This window comes from Sminthopsis crassicaudata, chromosome X (assembly GCF_048593235.1).
Source record: "Sminthopsis crassicaudata isolate SCR6 chromosome X, ASM4859323v1, whole genome shotgun sequence".
NCBI lineage: Eukaryota > Metazoa > Chordata > Mammalia > Dasyuromorphia > Dasyuridae > Sminthopsis > Sminthopsis crassicaudata.
This window is the reverse complement of record NC_133623.1, coordinates 21469984-21490609: the sequence shown is the minus strand read 5'-3', so window position 1 is coordinate 21490609 and position 20626 is coordinate 21469984. Positions and strand designations below refer to the sequence as shown.

Here is a 20626-nt window from a genome sequence, read left to right as displayed (position 1 = left end):
CAAGAGAACATTCTAGCAGATTTTAAAATGTCTTTTTATTTGCGTAGAGTTGAATAATCTACAAAATGTGTAAATGATATTAAAATACTACCTAGTGGAAAAAACCATCTTGTCAACATATATAATTTCTCCTTGATGCTAAATGGTTGTAAATCTTGGGATACCACAATCTCTGAGTAGCTTAAGTTCCAGGTTACCCAAATATCAAAGACAAATGGTGGATGCAAGTAAGTTATAGCCTATCTGCAGTGATAATGTGCATAAGAGAAGCAACATAAAGGAAATCATTGAGGAAATACATGATGAGAAAAGGAAGTAGGCTGGTCACACAGGACCAGCAAGGGATAATAAATGGATAGCTTTTTAGTTATCCCTTGAAATTTAAGAACTAGAGGAAGGACTCTAGGATGATAGATGAGTTCATTGGGGACCATGGAAAGAATAATATGGACAAGCTTCACAGAGGATGAGAAGGCAAGGAATGAAAGCTACAGAAATGGAGAGAATGCTCACAGTGAAATCAGAGATCCACTGAATTTTCTCATTTGATTCCCACCAGATCTTTGTCAGATGGACAGAATAGATCTGGAGTTCAGAGTTAACATGTTACTTTTAAAATTAAAGTCCTCCCAACAATCCTAGTGACATGACTATATGGGGAAAAGTTTATGATCATCTTGATAAGTAGCACCTTTTCTTTCTCAGTTCCTCTGAAATACACGTAGAATAGAAACTATGAGGACTCCCCCCCAGAGAATCTGTGCCTTAATTTCTTCATCTGAAAAATGAGGGAGTTGAATTTGATGGCCTCAAAGTACTTCTAGCTATAACTCTATGATTCTGTATCTTAATACAGTAAACTAAGATATATCATGTTGTTCTGTAGCTTTACTTAGTGTATAAGTCAAAAGAGTGTATTTATTTGATTCCAATCAGCCTCTATAGATTCAATTCTGGCATTAAGAACTTAAACCAGGCTTTTGCTATATACCATACTATCTAGTACCAGATGTTGTCCAAGTCCTGTGTATCCCAGCAGGTGTCAGTATAAGGCAGGTCTGGGTACGGCAGTAATAAAACAGTAGGATTCAAAAATGACACATTTGTGACAAATCGGGATGTGTCTTGGATTTAGGAAGTGATAAAATCACTAAGAAAAAACAAGAAACTGAAGAAAATAAGAGGCTGCCTAACTCAAGTGGCTATAAAGGATGCAAAGATGGCCAATGTGAGATTTCCAAGACCTGGAGACTGATCAAAGGCAATTCATATTGTGACAACAAAAACTTTGCAATTTTATCTTAGCAAGGAAAATGGTGTATAATAATAATAATAAAAAAACACTAGTTCTACGTCAGAGGAATTGGGCCTAAAATGTGATTCTGCCATTGGCTAGGGGCTCAGTGGGCAAGCCCACTAATCCCTTTTTAGAAGTATTATGAAAGTAACTTACAAATCATCCTAGACCAACAACTTTGAACTAATCAAAAAGCAAAATACTTAACAGTTTTTAATTACCAATTTAGAAATAATATTTTGCTTCTCCCAGGAAAGATTCCTCCCTTTAAAATAATTAGGAGAGTGACCTGACAAGGGAAAGGACCATGATCTTAATCTGAATGGATACTCTGAACTCTCCCATCCCTCATCAAGTTTCCCATGGTAGCCATTTCCCCAGGGAGACAAAATAAAGGAATGCTATCCCAGATAGTATAAAGTGGGGATTCTCTGTGTCCAGTAGCTATGAAGGGCTGGCAGAAACCCTGATAAACTGACCAGCTTGACTCTGGCAATACCACTAACAGGGAAGCAAAGAATTTAAGAAATAGATAGGACAGCAAAAGTTTGCAGTCTGGCTGGCTATAAATGAAACCACCCAGACAATCAACCCAATATGAAAGACAAGTGGAGCAAAAGGTACTTACTCCACGTATTGGTGCCAGAAGAAGTCATGGTACATTGGAACAAATTAGATAATTTCTCCCTGCTGGAAATACTTCAAGGCAGATGACGATGACCACTGAAGTAGGCAAACCAGAAGTGTCCATGGAATAAAATAAATACATGAATATTTTAATTATGCGCCAGTACTATATCAAAAAAAATAGCTATTACCAACCATAAGCACTGCCTTTTATCAATGGAACCCTCATCTCTAGTTTACATCAAATAATCCTAGAGAAATCTTTAAAAAATAAGCAAAAAACTTTATCCTTATACTGAGATTAGACCAAATAAGAGGTAAAATGTAGGAATTACTAAAACCTAAAGAGGGAGAAGCTGAAAAACTCCTAGATCTTCACTTATTGCAAACTCCAGAAATTATTATTATTACTAAGAATTTTCACTGGCTGTTTCCTTGCCTCCATGTCCCACCTCATCTCTGGCTTCCTTCAAGCCTCAGCTAAAGACTCACCTTCTGTAAAAAGCCTTTTCTAATCCTCCTGAATTTTAGAGCCTTTCTTCTGAGATCATCCCCAATTTATCCTGAAATGTATTTCCTCCATACATGATTGTGTGCACGTTATTTCCCCCATTGAATGATGAACTCCAACAGAGTAGGATCTATCTTTTGCCTTTCTTTGTATTCCCAGCATTAGTACAGTGCAAAGCACAGATTAGGTGCTTAATACATGCTGTGTCGTATCCAATCTTCCTGACCCCATTTGGGTTTTTCTTTGCAAAGATACTGGAGTGGTTTGCCACTCATAATACTTACTGATAATAATACTATCATTTAAACAGGGTATCTCAAAAATATTAGGACCATTTTGCAATATTTTGCTACACTGTAGCTATATAATGCTTCCCAGTAAGCAAAGAGCATTCCACATATTATCTCATTTGATCCTCAAAACAACTGTAGAAAGTAGGTATATCATTATCTCCATTTTACAGATGAAAAAACAGTTTCAGAAGGCTTAAGTGACTTGTCCAGGTCACACAGTTAAGTCCTAAAGCTAGGATTCCAAATCAGGGCTTCCTGCTTGCAAAGTCCAAAACCCTAGCCAACGGGCCACCTAGTGGCCTCATGTGTAATTATATACAATAACAAATTACAAAATGACAAGAGCATCACTTATCTCAAAAATTTTTGAAAAGGAAATTGGCATGCTTCTCCTGTAATTCCCCAAAGCCCCTATGGATTTGACAGCGTGATTCAAAGTGGAATACCAAACATACAAAAAAAAAGACTCATTAAAAAAAAAAAGTATGTCCCAAAAGAGTGAAGCATTTGTTAAGCATTTACCACGAACAAAACAATGAGCTAACCACTACATATAGAAATAACTGGACATACAGAAAATAAGATGGTCCTATTCACAAGGAGCTCACATTCTAATAGGGAAAACAACATACATGGACGAATTCAGCTGCAAGCAGTTGTTAGGCTAGAGCAACAAAGCATATGTTAACGCCTTTTCTTTAATGTCATTTCTACTGATAAGAATAATTTCATTTTTTCATGTTGAACCAGGCACTGAAAGCAGGCCTGGTTGTTTGGGATAAACTTATTTCCAAGTCTCTTAGGTTCATGTTCTCAGGGAAGATGGTGGCCAAGGTGGTAGTTTGACTCATCTGGCACATGTTGCCTGCTGTCTTTCTCTTGGTTTTGCAATTGTTTTACAGTTGTTTTACAATCAAAGACGAATATCATGAATAAATGCATTCTTTCATAGTATTTGATCATGATTTTCAGGAAGTCAAATGATTCTTAAACTATTTTCAAGATCAGTTATTGTTATATCATATGCCTTACATTTTCTTCCACTTTTAAATCTTGACTTTATTTTAATCTTTCTGATTATTTTATTTTTAAGCACCTATAAACGTGTCAGGCACTGGACTCAGCATAGGAGATACAAAGAAAGGTAAAAAATTATCCTTGCCCTCCAGAAGCTTATAGCCTGGTGGAGGAGACAAACAACTATGGACAAACAAGCTAGGGAAAGGACACACATGAAACAATCAGCAAAGGGAAGACACTAAAATTAAGAGGGACTGGGAAAGTCTTCCTTTAGAAGATGGGAAGGAACCCAGAAAACAAAAGCTTATCAGGTATTATAGATTCCTTTAATCAAGAATTGAAAGCAAAGTCAAAACCTTAAAGGCAAAGAAGGAATCAAAGTAGCTCAAATAACAAAATAAATAAATTACCATCAATAAAAACTGTACTAAAAAGGTTTGAGAAGTAAAGAAATCAGAAGCAAGAGAGAAACCTTGGTCATCTGGAAAGTTTAGCCCAACAAAAAATTTAAATTTGACCAAATAGGAAACAGCCCACACAGTAAAATAATGAACGACAGCAAAGTTAGATCAATAAAAGTAACCAACTTGAGCTTCTCTACACAACAGGAAAGTGGAAGGGACAGACACTCAACACCGATATATCTTCATGATCTCATGGATTTGAGAGTTTCCTCTAAAAATGCAGACCCCAACATCTGCATATCTCACTATCCTGTGCTACTCCTGTCCAAGAGTCTACCTAACACATTAGGGTCTTCCTCACTATGTTGTGAAGGACTGCATAACAACCCTAAATATAGGCTCGTGCTCTTCACAATGAGTTATAAATAACTAACAAAGCATTTTACCATCTTGATATCACAAACAAGTCTCATCCCAGGTTTTACCTAGCTATTAGTAAAAGATGAGAATACACAAGCCAATTACATGTTTAAATACTTTATAGAAAAATTAAATTTATGTTTTAACAAATACTTATTATGGAAATTACAGTTATCTTTGTATTAGCTAGTGATAGAATCTACTCATCAAATCTAAAGTTAAAATTTATAATATAAAAAACAATAGTAATGAGAAAAATGTATGACATACAGTCAATTTTTATTTTAAAACCGGTTTGTTATTTTTATTTTTCAAGTAACAACTCTAGTGAAATATACTGTTTGGTTTTAGACTTGTTGATTTTGATATGTCTGAAGATCCAGTTGGAAATGTCTAGTAGGCAAATGGTAACATAGGACTGAAGTTCAGAGGACAGAGGTGGGTTGGATATAAGATTCTTGGCATTATCTCTAAGTAGTGCTAGATGGGACAGCGGATAGAGCTCTGTAGCTAGAGTTAGGGATACCTGTCTTCGAATTTGGCCTTGTACACTTACTAGATGTGTGACTCGGGGCAGTTTTCTCCCCTGTAGAATTGGATAATAGTACCTATGTCACAGCATGGTGCCTGACATGTAGTAGGTGCTTAATACATTCTGATCCCATTCCATTTGCATAGGAATGATTGTTTAATTATCTTGGAGACCTGTAGAAGTACCAGGTATCATGTGATTGGAGAAGGCAATCATCCCATTTAAAAAAAGAAAAGAAAAGAAAAAGAATGGAATCTACAAAGCCAGTGAGATTGAATTTGATTCCTGAAAAAAAAATCTAGAATCTATAATAAAAGTGATCACAAAGAAATGATGGTCATATACTTCATCAAGAACATGTAGACTAGTGCCTCCTTTTCTTTTGTGACAGGGTTACTAGACCCAAAGTAGCTTAGGGGAATTCTGTATGAAAAGGACAATTTTTAAATGTTGTTACTTGAAAAATAAAAATAACAAACTGTTTTTAAAATGCAAAATAATTAAGTGTGCAGCATTCTTCCAATCTCCCAGTGATATAAAACTCAGCATTATGCTCAATTCCTCAACTCTCATTCTACACAGTCAGATGACAAAGTTTGCCATTTCTTGACAACACCTCTCACGTAGGACTGTCTTTCTGTTCACAGAGCTATCATCGTAGTTCAAGTTACCATCTTCACTGCTTGTCTCAATTTTTGCAACAGTCTGCTAATTTCTAAGAATTCTAGTTTCACCCTACACACTATTGCCAAAGTAGCTTTTCTTAAATATATGTGATCCCATGACTCTTTTACTCAACTTCCATGGCTTCTTATTACCTCTAAAATCAATTCTAAACTCCTCTGTTTAGTTTCTAAAACTAATCTGGCTCCAACCTATCCTTCCAGCATCCATGGACATTACTCCTGCAATCTACAGTCAGCTAAAGGAGCCCTTCTCTGTTCCTCACACACAACACTTTGGCAATGGTCATTCCACTTGACTGGAGTGTGCTCCCTCTTTATTTTCACCTCATAAAGTCCATCTTTTCCTTTAAGATACCAATCAAGCATCTTCTTCTGCATGGCAGCTTTCCAACTCTCTCCAAATACCAGTGCTTTTCCTTCCAAACTCTGTATTTATAGTTATACTTTCTGCATTTATGTCTGCTTATCTCTTGCATTAAATGTATAAGTTCCTTGCAAGTAAGGACTATTTTATTCTTTATACTTAAATCTAAGCTTAAAGCACAGTACCTGGCACTTAGCTCCTTAATTATTTTGCGTTGATTGATGATTGGTTGATGTGTATTTAAAAGCTAAGCTGGTTCACTAGATGGGGAAGGAAGAAAGGATAATGTTGGGAAAAGAAGATAATGTAAAAACAAAAGAGATCAATAATGATTTTAAAAATAAAACTTAAGTTGATGAGTTCTCTTTCTATACTCTTGGGTTTCTTTAAACTATTCCCCCCCCCCATTCATTCAAATTGTTTCTCTTTGTGCCTTCAGAATTTCATGCTTGAGAGACTCTAATCCTTCCTGGGTTATCTTTCATTGTTTAATTTTAGTCCAGTGGACACTAACTACCCTTTCTCTGAATCCTTTGAAATCAGCCCTCTGGAAATCTAAAATGCATGTCGAACTCTGCCAGGCTTTCATCTCCTTCTCTGTTACAAATTCTAAAACAGTCATTTCCTTCGAAGGTTCCTGTTGTTTCTATGTAAGCAAACAAAATCTCCTGGTGCCATGAGTTGGGTCAAGCGTAAAAATTTCTCTCAATGGTTGTTCCACCTTTTAAAGAATTAAATTATCATTAAGGCAAATCAAGAAAATTTTGTCATTCTTTCCTTCCTTTCATTCTTTCTTTCTTTCTTTTTTACTAAAAGTCCAAATAAATGAAGTCTCAAGTAATTACTATATCATGCATAACATTACTCTATCATGCTAGGCTTGGCTTGTGATTTGTCTTGTCTCCATCCATGTAAACAATATATGCCAATAATAAGATGTTTCTATCTCTGCCTTGACCATGTATATAATGCACGTTCGAAGTGCCATCTACTCTTACTATCAGGCTCTCTGAACCATTTTATTTCAATGGCTCTCTCATTAAATTCTCTCCTGCCTCTAGTCTTCAGTTGCTAATGGTCTATTAGCTGTGATATAGTCAAAAATATACCAGATTAGGATCAGGAGACCTGGTTTCAAGTTTTCTCTGCAGCTTATAAGTAAATGTATTCCATCTCTCTAAGTCTTAGTTTCCCCTTGCTGTTCAGTTGTTTCAGTCATGTCTGACTCCTTCATGACACCATTTGGACTTTTCTTGGCAGAGATATTAGGATGGTTTGCCATTTCCTTTTTTAGCTCATTTTACAGATGAGGAAACTGAGGCAAACAGGGTTAAGTGACTTGTTTGGGCTCACACAACTACTAAGTGCCTTGAGGCCAGATGTGAAGATGAATCTTCCTTACTCCAGGACTGGCAATCTATCCACTATACCACCTGATTGCCCAGTTTCTCCTTAGCATCTCAAAATGAGGGAAATGTAGAGGAGCTGCCATAGTGCTGTATACTTCACAAAGCTGTTGTGAGTTAAGTGCCATATAATTGTGAACTATTATTATAATCAAGCAGTTATAGGCACATAAACTCCAGTGTCCTACATAACTGAATTGCTATCTTCTAAGGTCCCATCCAGCTATAAAGCTATGGTTCTTAGGAATATACTGATCAGTTGGTTATGTGACAAGCATTTATTAAGCATCAATTGTATGACAGGTACTGTGGCAAGTGCTGGAGGTATAAAGAAAGGCTAAAATGTAGTCCCTGCCTTCAAGGAGGTCATTTTCCAATATGGTAGACAGAGTGAAAATAACTAGATACATACACTGTAAATGGAAGGTAATCCGAAAAGGAAGGAACTAGAACAAAGGGAGAGGAAAACCAGTAAAAGTCTCTTACAGAAGAAAGTATGTGATCTGAGTCTTCAAAGAAGACAGGGAAAGCAGAGGTGAGAGCAATCCAGACTTGAGGAACAAGTGGTATTAAAAGCATGTTACAGAGAGTATGAGAAACAGTCAGGACATCACTGTGGCTGGATCATAGAATACACAGAAGGGAATAAGCTATAAAATTGGAAAGCTAAAATATTCTGAAGGGCTTTAATTGCAAAACAAATAATTCATATTCAATTCTTGAGGTATCAGGTAGCCACTGAAATTGAATATTTTGGGGGGGTAGGGATTAGAGATACGATCTGCTCGCTCCTCAGGAAAATCCTTTTGACAGCTGAGTAGAGGAAACCAGTTACAAACTTCTGTAACAGTTTAGGTGAGAGGTGATGAGGGCTGTATGGGTGAAGAGAAGACATATATCAGAAAGGGGAAGGTCAATATGACAAGACTTGGCAACAGACTTGACACGTGGAAAGAATAGAATGTTTGGGCTAGATTTCTGGAGGACTTCGGAATCAGCCTGAGTCCTTGATCTTAGTGGAGAAGTGATAAACGCAGGACAGCCACCACGAGGCTGGTCAAAGATGGAATGAATCATTTCCAGTCCTTCTAAGCCCTAATATAGCTTAGTACAATTACACTATTACAGCACACTGATTATGTGTAAATTAGAGAACCATTACATCACCATACTATTAAGTATATATGTGAACTAGAGAACCACCATCTCAGCAATTCCATTGAGTTAACACCTCATTTCAAGTATACTTCTCCGGCGTTCCATCCTTCTATAAAAGAATGCAAGTGAAGCGTTCAGGATGACACAGAAGATATGAGACTGGTATCCTTGAGAGTAACAGGGAAGTCTGGAAAAGGGCAAGGTTTGGGCAGGAAATCTTGCAGATTTGAGGGTTCCATTTGGAACATTTTGAGGTTGAGATGTCCATAAGATATTTAATTAAAGAAGTCTACGAAACAGTTGGTGGTGTGGGAGTGGACCTGTTCTAAAACAACTGCTTAATAAATATATAAGCCCAGAGAAGTAGCTCATATTCCAGGAGTGTGATTCAAAACTGATCTTATTTTCAAAGTTAAATTTTATTTTTTAACTCTGAACTTAAACACCAAATAAAATGAGCACTTGCATATAAAAAGTAGAACAAAACCAAAGAGGACTGTACATGAAACTGCTTAAAGCTTAACATAAAAAAAACAAAACAAAACAAAAAACCAAAACCTAAGATTTTGGCAACTGATCCCATCACATCCTGGCAAAGAGAGGGAGAAGAAATGAAAGTAGTATCACATCTTATATTCTTGGGCTCAAAGATAACACTGCAGAAGTTAAAAGCTCCTTGGATGGAAAGCTCTGGCAAATCTGGACAACAGACTAAAAAGCACAGACATTATCTTTCTAACTAAAGTCCATATTATGCCCAAAAAGTTATCAAAATGTACATACCCTTTGACCCAGCCATACTACTACTGGGCTTATATCCCAAGGAAATACTAAAGAAGGGAAAGGGACCTGTATGTGCCAAAATGTGTGTGGCAGCCCTTTTCATAGTGGCTAGAAGCTGGAAGATGAATGGATGTCCATCAATTGGAGAATGGTTGGGTAAACTATGGTATATGAATGTTATGGAATATTATTGTTCTGTAAGAAATGACCAACAGGAGAAATACAGAGAGGCTTGGAGAGACTTACATCAACTGATGCTGAGTGAAACGAGCAGAACCAGAAGATCATTATACACTTCAACAATGATACTGTACGAGGATGTATGCTGATGGAAGTGGATATCTTCAACATAGAGAAGAGCTAATCCAATTCCAATTGATGTATGTTGGACAGAATCAGCAACATCCAGAAAAGGAACACTGGGAAATGAGTGTAAACTGTTATTTTTACCTTCTGAATCCAATTCTTCCTGTGCAACAAAAAATTCAGTTCTACACACATATATTGTATCTAGAATATACTGTAATATATTTAACATGTATAAGACTGCTTGCCATCTGGGGGAGGGGGTTAGGGGAGGAAGGGAAAAAATCTGAAAAGAAGTAAGTGCAAGGGATAATGTTGTAAAAAAATTACCCATGCATATGTACTGTCAAAAAAAGTTATAATTATAAAATAAAATAAAAATTAAATTATAAAAAAAGTCCATATAGTCAAAGCTATAGTTTTTCCAGTAGCAATGTATGGCTGTGAGAGTTGGATTTTAAGGAATGTCAAATCCCATAGAATTAATACTTTTGAATTATGCTAGAGAATTTTTCAGAGTCCCTTGGACAGCAAGGAGATCAAAGTCAGTCAATAATTAAAGGAATTAATTCAGGACATTTATTGGAAGGTTAAATACTGAAGCTGAAGCTTAAAATACTTTGGCCACATAATGAGAATATGGGACTCTTTGGAAAAGATCCAGATGTTGGGAAAGATAGAAGGCAAAAGGAAAAGAAGATGGCAGAGAATGGGATGAATACATAGCATCATAGCAACAACAAACATGAGTTTGGACAGATTTCAGAAAATAGTAGAAGATAGAAGGGCCAGGAGTGCTATGGTCCATGGGGTCACAAAGAGTCAGATGTGACTCAATGACCAAAGAACACATGAAATTAAAAATTTATTTTGTACAGTTTGGCTTTCAAGTATTTCATAAATGTAACTTTCAAAGCTGTACTACTTGTATATATTTCCTTCTGATCTTTTCAAAGATCAATCTTTCATCATTAGTCCTTTCGAACCATCTTGGATCACAGTATCACTGAGAATAGCTAAGCTATTCACAATTAATCATACAATATCATTGTTACTGTATACAATGCTCTGAGCAGAACCAGGAGACCACTGGCATGTCTCCACAAGTTTTTCTGAAACCATCCTATTTGTCATTTTAAAAAATGTATTCCATCACAATCATATACCACAGATCAGCCATTCCCAATAGATGGGCATCCCCTCAATTTCCAATTCTTTGCAGTCACAAAAAAGAGCTGCCATAAACATTTTGGTATTAACAGAAAAGATCCTTGCTGAAAATAACCTAATTTTGAGAGTCATGAAAGACAGATTCTCAATATATCTCAAGAATTTTTACATATAAGAATAAAGGGTATAAAAAAACTTGGAAAAACATAGACATTATTACCAAAAAATTAAAGGCAACAGGGTAATTCTATGGGCCAGAACTCTGAACTTGAAACAAAGGATTCTTACAAGGTACTAAGTCACTGGAATTGATAGAGACAATAGTTATCTCATGTAGCATGGTTCAGTATGATTGATTTAATCCTACAAGGAGATGTTATGGGCTAGAACTTGAAACAAGGCACTAAATGGAAATGAGGAGACAATAGTTAAATGTAGTTTAGCACTGATTTAATCCTACAACAAATAATGGTTTCCTAGTGATATAATGATGGGTGTATACTCAGTGTGGAGCAGATAACCTAGAAGCTCTCAGGGCAGAAAGGACTGGCGCACTAGAAGCTCTCAGAGGCTGAGACAGATTCATTTCATCTTCCGCCTTTGTGGTGGCTGCAGACTGAAGCAAACCTTTGGAGTTGGAGAAATTCAGAAGCCAGAGAAGGCAGGGGGGAGCTCAAGCTCTCGGAACCAAGGAGAGAGAAAGGCCTCCAGAAAACTAGCCAAGCCCCAAGTGAAGGAGACAGGACTTTGAAGGAAATAATAAAGGATTTGGACTTTAACACCTGGCTACACTCGTGTAGTGATTACTCTGAACTGAAATGAGACTCCAAGAAAACCTCAAAAGAGAACATTACATTTTAGAAAGAATATTACAGGGTAATATTGAGAAAAAGGGGGAAAAAACTATCAACCTATATGCACATATTTTTTTCTTGGCTGAATATTTAAGAAGAAAATCAAGCAAGCTTTTTAGGAAGCAAATATGACATATAAAACAAAATGAACAATATATATTAAAACTAGAATAATCTATACATGTGTCAAGGACATCCTTGATAAAGATTGAGTGAGGAGGTAGACTTCTACATAAATACTCCACACCAGACCATATTCACACAATTGACTGAAAAGCATAGAAAATACAAGGTTCTAACATACTTATTAACTGTTAGCTATAAAAAGCATTTGATTTAATTTAACATACCAAAATTCCACTTTAAAGATGCTCCTCTAATAAGCTGTCATACACATTTTTAAAATCTTATGATACTTGAAAGAAGACATTCCCAAAATAGCTGTAACTCTAATGAAAGCAACATTATTTGACAATCTGCTGATTATTAATATAAAGCTAGACATAAATCAGGGAGACATATGCTCACCAAAGGTGTTTGTCACTGCTATAGAAAATATCCAAAAGAGTACAAAGAGAAGACGGATTCCTTATAGAAGATTAGTTATTTGCAAAAAACACTTATGATTTCTGCCAGAGTTATATATTTCGTCATGTCTCTTTTGAAACAACTATACCTACCAAGAGAAGGGTTGTTGAAAAGGAGTTACTGTTTTCTAAGACCACACAGATACCACTTCAATGACTGACCTCCAAAATAGTTCAATTTAGTCATAAAGGCACATATGAAAATTAACTCAATTTTATTATCTGCATTTAAACTACAACTTTGGATGATCATTTAATAGAGAACCCTGATTAATACAAATCCAATTTTTCTTGACAGGTTCCTTTTTGTATTGATCTGGTTTGAAAGTGACAAAAGATTTTAAGAAAAAAGTCTCACAGAGTGACATGATCAGATGTCATAGGTCAGGATAAAGTAACTCCTTCCATAGCTGTTAACTTCAAATTGCAGAAGCTTTTTAAATGACCTAATAGTGACATTATATTAACATTTACAGAAAAAGCAGTGATCAATGTGTTTGGTTATCATGATGATGTAATAAGTACTTCATAAGAAATCCATTATAATACTGTACAATATTAGTGAATTATTAGTTAATAGATGTTTAAATTAATTAGATACCCTTGTGGCCTAATCTTGGGTATTAATCAGGAATAACTGTTTGCCACAACCAGTTATCTGTATGGAAAATATATATTTGTCATATGAAATGAAAGCATAAAGAATAACTGAATAGAACTGATTGTGTTATTCTTGTTTAGTAACTTTTTACAGAATAACAACCTGAGCTTCAATTGAGCTTAAACGTGAGAAAGAAATAAAAATAAATCATAAAGAGCTCAATGGAAATGAACCCCTGAGGGAAAAAATAGAGGTGCTCAATTAATCTTCATATTAATCCTTTATAGCAGTTCTGAAGCCAGAAGCCCTCCCCAGAGGGCAAGAACAACTATTTTCAAAGCTATTCTATTTGTTCTGTGTCTTTAGAAACTTGCTGATGAAGGTTTATATCTCCTGGGCTTGAAGGATCACTTCTCCCTGGCAGCCCCTTCTCCCTGCCCAGATACTGCAAATATTTCCCCCCCACACTCTGCATAAGGTATGCCTTGGAGTAATATTAACAAAAGTTTTTTGATCAAATTAAATTACACATATAAAACTAAAATTTATATTTTCAAATGAATGAAATGACTTTCAATGTATAAGAAAAAAAAATAATGTTGCATTCTCTACCCTCATCTCTTTTCCCAAAGACTTCCAAATTTCTGGAAATTTTGTACCTCTACCCACTTTCCATTTTTGAAGGTGATAAGTATTTTAAAAACTTGTATAAAGGCCTTAATAGAATTTTAAGTAAACATAACAGTAACAGTATAGAAATAAAGAATTTGGAAATTAGTTAGTGTAAAACTAATGGAATGCAAGTTCTGGTAGATTATGCCCAACTAGTAGAAAGGCTTAGACTATGGATCCAGGAATGGATTGTATGTCTGGGGATCAGGGATCAGCTTTACTAAAGTGAAATAGACTCACTGTCAGCTTGATTACAGAGAAATGACTTTTCCCAGTCACAGAAACTCTTAAGGATCTTCAAATATCTGCAAAACTTTGAATCATTCCCCAATTTATAGTCAAAGGATATGAACAAGAACATTTTTGATAAGGAACTCAAAACTATATACGGGCATATAAAAATGTTCCAAATCATTATTGATGAGAGAAATTCAAATTAAAATAGCTTTGAGATATTTCAAACCAAACAGATCAGCAAAAATAATAGAAGAGGAAAATGACAAAAGTTGGAGGGAAAATAGAAAACTTGGAACATTAATACAAGGTTGTTAAACTGATCCAACCATTTGGAAGGGCAATTATGCCCAAAGAGTTATCAATTGCATATCCTTTGACCCAGCAATACCACTATTGTATCTGTTTTCCAAGGTGATCAGGAAAAGAAAAGAAAAAGAGCCTCTAGGTTCTAAAATATTTATAGCAGCTCTCTTTGTGGCAGCAAAGAATTGGAAACTGAGGGGATGCCCAACAATTGGGAATGGCTAAACAAGTTGTGGTATATGATTTGAAAGAATACTATTGCACTATAAGAAATGATGAACTGTTTGATTTTAGAAAAATATGGAAAAACTTGCATGAAATAATGCAAAATGAAATGAGCAAAACCAAGAGGATGTTGTACAGTAACAGCAAAACTGAGGAATAATTATGAACAGCCAAGTTATTCTGCGTATTGTATATTCTTAAATAAACTACAAATGACCTGTGAAGGAAGATGCTCTCTTCTTCTAGAGAAAGAACTAACAAAGAGAAGTATGCATTGTATAGTTTTACATATATTTATAAATCTGTGTCAAATGATGGCCTTCTGTAGTACCAGGTAAGGAGGGAGGAAGACCATTCAGAACTTAAAGTATAGCAAAATAAATAAAATTTTTAAAAAGATCATCAAACATATATAAAGGAGATGTGAATGGCATCAGTGAAAGAACTCACACCAATGAAATTGGATACTTAAACTATTCAAAATATATCATTATCATCACTAGCACTATTATCTTTGAGATTTAAAGATAAGAGCAGCATATATGGACTGAGATCATCTGCCACACCTGATAAAGAGCCCTAACATCGAGTTCGGTAATATCTGTGTTTGGAGACTGATGAAATTAGTGCTGCTTATGGAAGTAAAAATGTTATGCAAAAGGAACTAGGTTCATCACTAAAGAGTAAGGATCCTCAACCAGGCCAAGATTTAAACTTTCGATGGCAAAAATGGGAAGCACTCTTTCATTAGTAGTCCCATATATAACATAATGCCACTCTCAAATTAATAATAATATTTTGAAGGGCTAGATTATGTGTATGCGTGTGTGTGCAAACGTGTGTAGAGAAAATGATTTTTTGAGTTTTATAGTGACATGATAAGCAACATTAAAAGACAAAGAAATGTCAGTCCATCACCCAAAAGTAAAGAGAAATAAATAAAATGGTTCTTTTGGATTAATGGACAAATTTGAATGAACTGAAAACAACTGACAAATTATATAAAGTAAAAAAAAAGTAGTTTGGAAGAGAGAATTATTTTATAACCAGGATATTTGGGTACAGCTTCCTGGTTTTGAAGAATTCTACTTTTCTGAACTTCACTCACTTTTCCTTAAGTTTAAACTGTTCGTTAGGAAAAACACAAAGAAACTGGATCATCCAAATTTTTTTCTTTGGGGGGGGGGAATGTAGAGATGTTAGACATTCAGAAAAAAAAAAAAGAAAAATTTAGTCAACCATTCAAATGTTTGGTATTGTATAAATAACTTATTTAAATGACTGACTACATTTTTTCTTTTTTTTGTTCAGATATCTTATTTTTAAAAACTTATTCAATATTTTCTCCAGTTACATCTAAAACAATTTCTTTATATATTTTTAAAAAACATTTGAGTTCTAGATTCTCCTCCTTATCCCCATCCCAGCCTTCATTAAGAAACCACATGTGAAGTTATATAAAACATTTCCCTGAAAGTCATGTTGTAAAAGAAAACAATTCTCCCACCCTAAAACACACACACACACACACACACACACACACACACACACACACACACACACACACACAAACCATCTTAAGAAAAATGAAGTTAAAAATAAATAAATAAATAAGAGTATGTTTTGATCTGTATTCAGACACAATCCTTCAGAGTATTTGTGGATCACTGTACTGCTAAGAATAGCAAAATCATTTACAGCTGGTGGGGTCTGGATATCTTATTGACAGAAACAGAAGAAACAAGTAAGATCTCTTGGATATTTTTGTGGAATTAATATTTAAAATAATATGTAGGCTTCTGTAATGCATAATGGATTAAAGTTAGACATTAGGGAGAACTGACTAATGACAAGAATTGTGAAATAATGATTGTTATCAAACAGATACCTAAGGTATATCTATGAATAAAACATATACTTCCCGGTATCATATGGTAAGTGACAAATGAATGATGCTCTCAAAGTTAGGATAATCCTGAAGGAAAAGCAAATACAAAACTCAAAGAAAAAGAAGTTTAGTTAAATGGTGTTTGGTAAAGAAGAAATAAAACTCTGAGTATCAAGGTAAGAAGGGCAGCTGGGTGGTACTGTGAATAAAGCCCCAGGCCCAGCGTCAGGAAGATAGGAGTTCAAATGTGACCTTTGTCAGGTCATTTACCACTGTCTGCCTCAGTTTCCTTACCTGTAAAATGAGTTACAGAAGGAATCGGCAGTATCTCTACCAAGAACATCCCAAATGGGGTCATGGAGTCGTACACAACTGAACAATGACAACATTATAACAATATAAGTAACATATTTCAGATATTTTTCATTTGATATGTGGGGGTATACATCCCCATCTGATGCCCAGTGTAAACCCTCTACAACCTAAAAGTTGTTTTGAAAAGTGCTGTTGTCAAAACCAGTTAATGACCCTATAACTAATTTGGTAACTTTGCTAGGCTTGTTTTTGGATAACAGACATGAAGTCCAGCTCCATGCCTGTGTCTCTAACATCTAACTAAAAGAGCTCAAGAAAGTACAATTAAGTAACTACAAAACAATAAAATTAACTAACATGAGTCAAAAATAACTCACATGCACCTATCTTGTCTTTTCTTCCTGTTATCTTTGTTGAAGTGGCCCTCAGTTCTCAGTGATGGCTTCTAGAGTTCAGACACAATCTTGTTTTCATGGTCAGAAGTTGTCATGCAGGAACACTCTTCATGTAAACAGCATCTTTGTGCTAGGAATGGCAAGGTTTCCAGAGAAAAGATCTAATATCTTTAGTACAATATTCATACAAAAAATACAAAATTTTAGACCTGAGTTATTTTAGTCCAGACAAAAGGCTTGAAATGTTTTGGGGCATTTTAGGGCCCACCAGATCACAATCTAGTGAAGAGGTGGAAAGACCAATTTCTTAGAGAACAGTCTTCTGGCCTGGGGTGTGAATGGTTAAAGTCTTAGGGCAAGGTGAATTTTCCCTGTGAGGGAAAGTTCTGGCCCAATCACATGCAAGAAGATGTCCTAGATGCTTGGTATTCCTAAATACACACTCCATCTCAGGCTGGGTTATTGGTTTGTTTTTGTTTTTTTAATCATCCTTGTCCTTGTTTTTTGCTTAATTTCTTTGGGGATAGAGGGAAATGGAATGGGTGTAGCTCAAAATCAGATGTGAGGTGCTACTATGTAGAGAAACAAAACTTCAGTAGATAGGTAGTGAGTAGGAGAAAAAGGGCAGATAAGGGAGTTGAAGGAAGGCTGGAGGTCAAGGGAATGTAAAAATGTTTGCTGAGAGGTTATTCCTAGAGTTACTCAGATATATTAGTGGCTGGAGAGTCAATCTAATGCTTCCCACTCACCGTGGCAGAAAGCACAGAGAATGTCGGATATGGGGGAAGCTGTTTGGTCCTAGAAGTGTGTGGAATATATCTAAAGTGGTAGGTTGCAGGCCTAGTCCAACAAGTAAATCAGATAAAGGAAATTTCTATTTGGTAGCAGAGCCAAAATTATAAGTTGGGGAGGCCCTGGCCCTGTCAAGCTTCCCTTCTTCCCAAATTACTTGTGCTGATCAACTATAGAAAAAGCATAGGATGGAGGGGAAGAAGTTTTTGGGGTGAGGTTCCCCCAAAGAAACTGAAGTTTTCCAAAAGTGGGGTGGACAACCTTCTACAGCTTTAAGAAAGGAGTTGAAAAACTCAGGAAACCCTAGTTGGCGCTCAAGCAGAAGATTCTTATATAACAGGAAACCTCTACATCTCCCCCAAACAAGAGAGTCCTAGGAAAGAGGAGGGAGAAGAGCCAGGGGAACAAGGGGTATTCTACTTACTAGCTTTGAAGAGAGTTTGGGGAACGGTGGTTTGAGATTTGGGGTTGTTTTGAGTTTTGGTGGCGTGTGTCTTAAATTGTTGGTTCTTTCTCGGTTGGTTTTTGGCTGGCTTGTTCTTTCCGGCTTGGTTTTTGGCTGGCTTGATTTTTGAGGTGGTTAAAAAAAAAAACAAAACAAACTGCTCAAGCTGCAGGACAGGTATAATTATGGTTAGCAGCCCAGAGCAGGTCTGGAACCACCCCTGCATGCAGCTGGAGGATGGAGATCACACTGAGCACATGCATGATCTGGTGGGAGTTACACCAGTAATCGAAAGCCCCTGGATTCCAGCTCTCTGGCAGCCGGGCCACGTTCACCAGTCCTCCCAGCAGTGCCAAGGCGTCCATTCGAAGGTAGCAAGGCAAGGCCCCCGGGGCTCCGGAGCCCACTCCCAGAGCCCGGATCCCAAACACCAGCAGGCGGGTGATGGCCTGCCAGCCGAAGGCCTGAAGCCGAGCCATGTTTGAGCGAGCGGTGACGGCGTGCCAGCCGGCTTTGATGGACAGCAAGGTGTAAAGCAGCAGGATGACCAGGCGCAAGCGAGGCCAGCAGGTCAGGGTGGAGTGAATCATGGGTAAGGCTCCGAGGCTGTTGGCCAGCCAGACCCCGCACATGTCGAGGGCCAGGAGTCGGGTGTAGACGCGGCTGCCTCCTTGGTGGCACATGAAGAGGTGGTAGAGGACAGAACCGGCAGGGGGTGCCAGGCAAGCCAAGCAGTGGGTGCCACCCAGCCAGCAGCCCCAGCCCAGCTGGCCCCAGGGGATGGTCAGGGGCAGCAGCACCAGGAAGACCAGCAGGGCCAGCCCGTGGATGTAGATGTTGCCCAGCTCGTTGTGCAGGTAGAATAGGCTGAGGACACAGCCCAGCGTGCTGCTGGAGGGCCGGTAGCCTGTCAGCACGAACGGGTTGAACTGCAGATGAGAAGGAGTCTGGGCCCAGGCCAGCAGCTGAGGGCTGGGCTTCCGAGCCATGGCGAGGTGGGGCGCCTGCTGGCCAGCCGCTCTAGAAGCTTCCACATTTCAACAAACGGTCAGCGTTCTCAATTCGGCCATCTCTGCGCAGGCGCACTTCGTGGGAGGAGGTGACCTGGCCGCACGCAGCGGACCCCTGACCCCGGCCTCGTTCCCATCACACCGAAGGGCGGGGCCGGGTTTGCCCTGGGGCTCAGCCTGGGGCAGCAGTGGGGGGGGCGGGGCTCTTCCATCTTGGGAGCCGCCTTTAAGGAAAGACTCGCAAAGATGAAGGGGAAGGATAATGGTGAAGGGTCTGTCGAAAGACCCCCAGAAATGACTGAAGCCAAAGTTTCGGGAAGCGGGACCAGCTGGGGAGGAACCGAGGCAGGCCGGGAGAAGCAGAACCACTTAGACGGCAGCAAGACTGCAGGAACCAACTTGGAAACAGTATCTGAGACCGCCACAGCTACCACCCGCTGTGCGCCCTCCAGCAGGCTGACTCACCTCCCGATAGAGGGCTGAAGGGCTCCGGGCTGACAGCCTGACCCATTCTGGCGCAGGGCCAACGTGGAAACCTTTGGGGCTGCACCGTGTCTTTTTGGAACAGAGGTTTGTGTTTCCTTTTTTCCCAAAATGTTTTTGTGGAGGGGGTGGGGGCGTAAGATTACTCACATCTTCATGAGAAGAAAAGAAAATTGAACCTAAAAAATAAGAAAAGTATAGTCTCATAGGAAGAGGGAGGAGAGAGCAGAGACAAGATCTGCTAGGCGTGTTCTTGTATCAGGAAGGCTGTCTCTTACTACCTAGGATCAAGGGGTACACGTGTCCGAGGGACCTATTGAGGTCTGATGTCAGAAACAATTTAAAAAGCGCAATCATGGGGCTCAGCCTCAGCAGAGACAGTCAGCACAGTGTAGATGACCGTTTGTTGGAAGAACTGAGAAAAGAATTTGGGTTGAAGTAGCCTGGAGATCACATGGCTTCTGAAGTCCCTTCCCCTACAGACTATGTGCTTCTTATCCAAACAGTATGCCACTTAAGCACTTGACAACCTCCAGTGATGGAGAACTTAACTACTTTCCAAGACAGCCCACTTCATCTGGGGGTACTTCTGATTGTTAGGCAATTTCCATTTAGATTGAACCAAACTTCTACCCAAGTGGGATTGTGATTCTTCTCTTTTTGGGGGACAGGGGCCATCACTAATCGAATCCCACTGTACCTCCCAAAAATACTTCTCACGTAAAAAACAATAACTTGTAGCCAAAAAATTACAAAGCAAAAGCATGTGCAACAATATATGCTTCATTTAGCACTTTGAGTCCTGAATCCAGACTCCACACTTATCCTACAGTGGGCAGCAG

At 37.9% G+C, this 20626-nt stretch overlaps 1 long non-coding RNA gene and 1 pseudogene across 1 annotated transcript in view; both read right to left on the bottom strand.

Moving 5' to 3' along the window:
- The window catches only part of LOC141548687 (progestin and adipoQ receptor family member 4 pseudogene), a 77153-nt pseudogene extending 57803 nt beyond the window's left edge, over positions 1 to 19350 (bottom strand).
- A 209-nt stretch (positions 19351 to 19559) lies between these two features.
- The window catches only part of LOC141548688 (uncharacterized), a 41035-nt gene continuing 39968 nt past the window's right edge, over positions 19560 to 20626 (bottom strand). Inside the window, exon 3 of the long non-coding RNA XR_012484033.1 lies at positions 19560 to 19963. This is a non-coding gene — a long non-coding RNA (uncharacterized LOC141548688). The remainder of the gene's footprint in view (positions 19964 to 20626) is intronic.